The 6,719-nt window shown below is 49.4% G+C and overlaps 1 protein-coding gene across 1 annotated transcript in view; it reads right to left on the bottom strand.

Annotated features, from left to right (window-relative positions):
- GALNT17 (polypeptide N-acetylgalactosaminyltransferase 17) overlaps positions 1-6,719 on the bottom strand; it is a 427,244-nt gene that overhangs the window by 244,848 nt on the left and 175,677 nt on the right. The window lies entirely within an intron of this gene.

The raw sequence follows: 6,719 nt of genomic DNA, 5'->3' as shown, positions 1-6,719 counted from the left end.
CCATTCTGGGCACCTGCAGCTACGCCACCCCCATCAGCTCTCATCTGGAGACTGCTGGGGGTTGATGCATAAATGCCTGAGCTCCCTCAGCCCTTGAGCAGGTTGACACCGAGGGGTGGGTTTAACATTGGTTCCAAGTCCGCCTTGGGATAAAGCTTCCATCATGCACAGTACCAATCTGCATGACACCCCCTTTGAAAGATGCCCTCCCTTCCCTTCCCAACTCAACTCTCCACCTCCCAGATAAACAAATGCACTCAAATCTTTTTGTCAGTGTCTGCTTCTGGGGAAACCCAAGCTAAGACATCTACCAGAGACCCCTGCTCTCATGGAGCTTACATTCTAGAAGACATAAAACACACATGAAAATAATCATAGTCAAGGAAGCGTGCTGCCTGACACACCCCAGCTCCTCTTGCCAGTGTTCCTAGAATCTCTCCGGGGGCAGGAGATGGCACCTCCTGCCTAAGAAGTCCTCCCTCCTAAGACCCAGCAACTCCCCCATCCCCAAAGACAGGGTCCAAAGGGGAGAATCCTTTTCATCTAGGCTGAACTCGGGGGCAGATAGCTGGGATGCCTCCCACTTTGCGGGCCCCTGGTGATGTAAGAGATGGCCGAATACCCAGGGAACGTGCTCTGCATGGCTCAGTCATGGGGGCACCCACAATCTGTCCCCGGAGTACTGGGAATTTGGTTACATGCTTAGTCTGAGCCACATCAGAAATACCAAGTGGAAACAAAGTAGAATGGAATACGGAGCTCATGCTTTTCAGTACCTCCTCCTTCTTGTGTGATTCTGCAAAATGTAGAACACAATGTGTGAGAGAGCAAAACAAAGGCTACGAGATGAAGGAGCGGACCGAGTGAAGCAGCAGTAAAGACGGAGCAAGAAATATGGCTGTTCTTTATGCTGAACAGCTTGGCCTGTGTCGGGCCATATTAATCATGTAGGCAATTTTTGGAGGAAAATAAAGTTTTGTTACAACATACATTTGTGTCTCCTGGAAGAGACTGTCCAGGGATCCATTGATCATGCAGCCTCATTTTTACCATGTCTCTGTAAATTCACTTCTGGGGCTGCCAGGGAGATTAGAATGGTTGCTGACAGGCTCTGGGCAGTCAGCAGGGATCATCTCATTTACTGTGTGGTGATCCGAGGGAGGAGGGCAGCCCACAAGGTCCCTCAGAGCCCCCTCGACGGGGGGCTGGCAGCCATCGGAGCCTGGCGAGCCGGCAGCTGCTCCTTCTCAGCCCATTACTCACCAGCCCATGCACGTGAACACACACACCGTCCACACCCACTTCCTCTGAGCATTCATTCCTGGGGCTGGTTTCTTTGGTCTTTTGTTTTTTAACAGCTTTTGGCCCTTGAAATTAAGAGGAAAAAAGGCCAGATTGCGCTGTGCCAGCACTGTCTTCTCCACCCACAGGCAACAGGGTCATGCCGCAATCAAGACTGAGTTGAGTCAAGCCTCTTGGCCAGAGTAGACAATTCCCCTGGTGAAATGGGAAACATGGGAGCCTCAGCGGAACAGGGGGCTGATTCCCACTCCTTCATGGGTCAAGGTGGCTATTCAGTAAATGACAGGGGAATTCCAGAAGTGAGAAGTGCTCTGCCACACATGGACATGTTACCCTGGGCACACTGCTCATGTTTCTTCATCTCCAAAACTGTCAGAATAATCCTCCCCATATCCAGCTCCAGGTGATGGCTAAGGTCCTCATAAGGGTCAAGTGAGAGGCCTTTGAGAGCCCTGTGAAAATGCAGTGTAACGACTAATGAAAAGATTCGGTCTGCCCAGCTGGACCCTCCACCTTCCCTTCTGGCTCCATTCCCTTTTGTATATCCCCCATCACCATCAGCCAGGCTTCCAGACTTTTCACTCAGCCCAGACTCTTCCTGCAGAACCCAGCCAGGACTCCTCCCTGACAGGGCCCAATTCCCTAACCTTGCCCAGCTTATAAAAATTCACCTCTCTATGCCCAACGTCCTCAGGGTTTCACAACAGGTAGATAATATGAGTATAGTTACTGCTATGAAAGTCAGCATTATTTTTGTTGGTCTTTAAACTCCAAGGAGGTAGACTCTGCCTTAAAAAAGGTTCTAACCTAGCTTGTTGCCTGATATGTAGAAGATGCTGGAGAGAGAGACAACTGAAGTTTTAAGCACCTTCTGTAAGGATTACGCACTGCCAGATACATATTTTACTTCCAATCAGACACCCAAAGCCCAACAGGGCAGAAGATAAGTGTGGGAAGGGAGATTAGGGTGGATGGGAAAAAAAAGAGAGAGGCTCACAAGCCACAGAAACATTTAGACACTGCACAGAGGAAGAGAACAGATGGGGCTCCTGCCCCAAGGAGTTGGTGCTGGAACAATTGTCACTGTAGCCTGATGACCCTCAGGACAGTATATCCAAACCATACATACTCGGGTATCCCATACTTTGCAGATTGAGACTGACATAACAGAAGCCCCACCCCTCATTCCTGAGTTCCTGCAGAGCTGAGGGGATATAAGGTGCTCAGTGCCTAGAGCTATAGCGGTGTGCATGGTGTTCTCTGGGTGGCCCCAGTGACAACCAGTGCCAAGCAGACTGGGCAGGCAGATCTGGGGAAGAGACCAGTCAGCTCAGCTTGGTTTTCAGTCCCATCTCTACATAATGGAACACAGTATCAGACATGGCCTGCCTCCCCAATGGCCTCCCAGGCTGCAAAATCCAGGTAAGAGCAGCCTGCGAGGTTGTGAAGATAACAGATCCCAGACTGAAAGACATTCAGGGAGAGAGGAGAGGATGGCACACAGAAAAACAGCAAAATACCTCAAGATCTATATAGCAGGTGTGTGGCATGTGCGGTCTGTGTGTGCGTGTGTGCGCGTGCACGCGTGCCCCCTCTAGCAACACAGAAATCACAGCTTACTAGTCAGTAAGCAATAAACAACTTTTTGTCTGAAAGAAGATGGTTGGCAGAAAAGTTATCTTCAGGTCTGGATCAATGTCAGTCTCTGTGCTTCCGGCTGGCAGGGGCTACAAAGAAATTCAAGACCAGGCTCCTCTCCTCAAAGGGGCCACAGGGGAACAGATTCTTGGGAAGCTGTTCTCATAAAGGAAAGAAGGAGACAATCAACCAACCAAGTGAAGTCTCTTAGATGCTTTATACCTGCCCAGCTAACTGTCTGTCCAGATGCTTGAGATGCTTCCTTGAACTCGGGAACTCCCCGCTGGTGACACCACTGACTTCACTTAAGACCTGAAGTGCCTTACTTCACTGATGGTGAATGAGAAGAGGACAGGCAGGAGAACTGGCTGCCCCGCAGAACCCACCAGAGAGAATCACAGTTAACATGAAAGGTCAGGGACGGGGCCTCCAGCAAGGAAAAAATCAAAGCCCAAAGAGCTGGCCATGCCCTCTCGTAAGCAGACCCCTGCCCATGATCACCTTTTAAGGAAATGACTTATACGACCCCAATGCGAAACAGATAAAAGGTATCAAGACACACTGTGACCCAGTCTGCCGACCTGAAAACAAAAAGATGACCCCAAAGATTCCCATTGTTGTAAAAGAATTTAGATGCAATGTGGTCCAGGAGACCCAGGAGGTTACAGATAATGATGATGATAACAATAATGAAAACATAAACAGCAACCTACATGCCAGAAACTGCCAGAAGCTTCCATGTACTGCACTATCTCAATTTGCACAGCAACTTTATGAGGTAGGCAGTGTTATCCCCATTTCACAGATGAGGGAATTGGGCACGGAGAAGTGAAATCACTTGCCTGAAGTCACACAGCAAGCCTGCAGCAAGACTGTCTGGATGTGAACTTCATTATCTGATGTTTAGACTCTCCCAAATGCCCCTGCCAGACCAAGGCAGGGTGTAGCAGTTGCAGTAGACAACCCTCCAGCCCAGCCTCTTCCTAGCTGGCGGACCTTAGCTAGGTTGTTCAGTCTATCTGAGCCTCAGCTTCCTTATCTCTCTGCCCTAAAAGGCCCGACCAGGAGACAGCCCTCCATGACCAGCTGAACCATGCCTATGGCCTGCTGGGCAGACAGAGTGCAGACTAGGAGAATTCCTTTCAAATGGAATGTAGATGAGCAAAAGTCAGTCCCTCACCCTCAGGAATAAAAAGGCTGGTGGGAACACAGCTCTTAGTGTTCTGGCTGTGAATCTGGGCAGGGTGGTACCCCCAGGGAGTTATCAGAAGCCCCTTAATAACTGAAGGACCCTAAGCAGAGGGAGGACATACTTGCCCTCAGTCACATCAGGGCATTGAAAAGATGCTGCTGCTAATAAGACTTTTTGGTCTTCCTGTACCCAAGCCTGACTGTCCCCAACATCCCTTGGGACAGGGTCACAAAGTCTCAGGACCTATAGGCAGGCACATCTGTGTGTGTGCTTTGGGTGGCCGGGTGGGCCCAGTTCAGGGCAGGTCCCCATAGGCCTGCACTTAGGCTCCAGTCTGTCCCTGGTCCCGTTCCTGGCCATCAGTCCCTCAGATTCCATCTAAAGTGAGGGTTCCCCTTCCACAGCCTACCTGGCTTCTCCAGGTCACTCAGCTTACATGGCCCATCACTGTGAGACAATCTGAAGGGCATTCCTAGCTGTTCACCTGAGCTCTGGTTCCCCTCAGTGCATCTTGTACAATGAGGCCTCTCAGTTTCTGCCCATGTTTGCCTCACCCTAGTGAAGGGACCAATCACTGAGCACCGCCCAAGCTCTAATCCTGCTGTCATTAACCTAAAGTCCTGAGTTTTGATAGCTAAAATGCATCCTACACCCTAACAAGGCAGTTTATAATGCAATGCAGTAAATGCTAAGTGCTCAGTGGCTGTACTTCCACCAGCTGTGATGGATGAGCTGACGTGGACCAGGAGGGCAGGGAAGGTGAGCTGTAAACTGGATTTGAAAGATGGATCACCAGATCAAACCTGCACGGTCAAGAATAGAGGGTGGGGCAGGCAATTAGAGCTCTTCTGAGCACACAGAGGCACCAGGGTCTCCTTATTTTCTCTTCCAGGGCCTTCCAGAAAAAATCTGTCTACTTTTGTCTAGAGATGGCGCATTAAAGAGCCATGTCTTGGAACCACAGACTCACATCAAACTCTGCAAGTTCCTATAAGGCTGATTTTCATTTTAAAGTGCTTCAAAAACAGACACAAGGTCATAAAGATCCATTAATAAAGATTCTATGGCTGATGACAGTCTGTGCTCTAAGTGCCAGGTCCCTTCACCAAGCTCGCCAGGCTCCGGTGGGCAACAAGGACAGAAAGGAGTGGTAGGAAAGTACAGGGAGTCAAACAAAACAGGCAGTTTGAGTAAGAAAACAAGAGCAGCCATGCTCTAATGAGAAGACTTGAGAATTGTGACAGGCTTGGGGCGGACACATCTTCGCATCTTCACATCCACTCCTCCCACTAATGCGGGCAGATGTGAGAAGAAAGGACTCCTTTGGTGAGTGCCTTGCCACCAACATCACATCCATACAATCTCAAATCTACTTCAAAATGGAGAGTCCAGGCCCTTGAGTATCTACCTTGTAAATTCTGAATGTGCTCTATGTATGAGAGCAAACCTGGAATGGACCTCTGTGTCACCTCCCCCTGTACTTCCACAATTGGCACACCTGTTCCCCAGCTTCAACGGCCACACTCTTCCTTGGCCTGGGCACATCTTCACCAGACAGTATCAGATACACCAAAAGCTCACATTCGCAAACTGAGAGGCAAAAGTGCTCCATCCCCAAGGAAGCATCAGTGTGGCCCAGCCACTTAGTAATACGGTGCATTTTTCAAATAGTGGTATCCAGTTGCCAGGTAGAAGTCATCAGAAATGAAAGGCGAAGGTATGAAATAGTCATCTCTGGGCTGCTGCTTTAATTTCACGTGGTCATGAGAACTGAAGGCACAAGTTGGACCACAGCTGTGGCTGGTGAATGCCAATCCAAGCTATACCAAGCCATGGATTATGACCAACCAAGAAAGGAAATGGGGTCCTCGGTGGAAGCCCTACTGCAAAAACGACAACACTCCTGAGTCTGGGAGCAGCCATGAACACTGGTGCCATGAATGCTGACAGACTCAAAACATCAGAATACCTCACATGCTTCCTATGGCACACCACCACCACCACCAACCTCACTTTTCCTCCAACAAGGAGACGGGCTCCTCCCTTTTCTCTCTCACTCACTGTAGACATAGGGCTGGATTATGAAATCAGGTTACCACACAAATCTAATTGCCTGTGACGGTTAATTTTATATGACAACATGACTAGGCCACAGCACCCAGATATTCAGTCAAACATTATTCTAGATGTTTCTGTGAAGGTATTTTTTAGATGAGATTAACATTCTGATCAGTAGGCTTTGAGCAAAGTGGATTACCCACCATAATGTGGGTGGGCTTCATCCATTCAGTTGATGATCTTAAGAGAAAAAAGACTGAGGCCCCTGAGGAAGAAGGAATTCTGTCAGCAGATGGCCTTAGGACTCTAGCTGCAACATCAGCTCCTCCCTGGGTCTCCAGCCTCCAGGTGAGCCCTGCAGATTTTGGACATTCAGATTTCACAATCATATAAACCAGGGGTCCCCAACCTCCAGGCCGCAGACCAGTATCAGTCCATGGCCTCTTAGGAACCAGGCCACACAGCAGGAGGTGGGCAAGCAGGTGAAGCTTCATCTGTATGTGCAGCCTCTCCTCAGCACTAGCATCAC

This window comes from Pteropus vampyrus, unplaced genomic scaffold (genome assembly GCF_000151845.1).
Source record: "Pteropus vampyrus isolate Shadow unplaced genomic scaffold, Pvam_2.0 Scaffold128, whole genome shotgun sequence".
Taxonomy (NCBI): Eukaryota; Metazoa; Chordata; class Mammalia; order Chiroptera; family Pteropodidae; genus Pteropus; species Pteropus vampyrus.
Note: the sequence above shows the minus strand (reverse complement) of the source record. Positions and strands in the feature narration are given on the sequence as shown.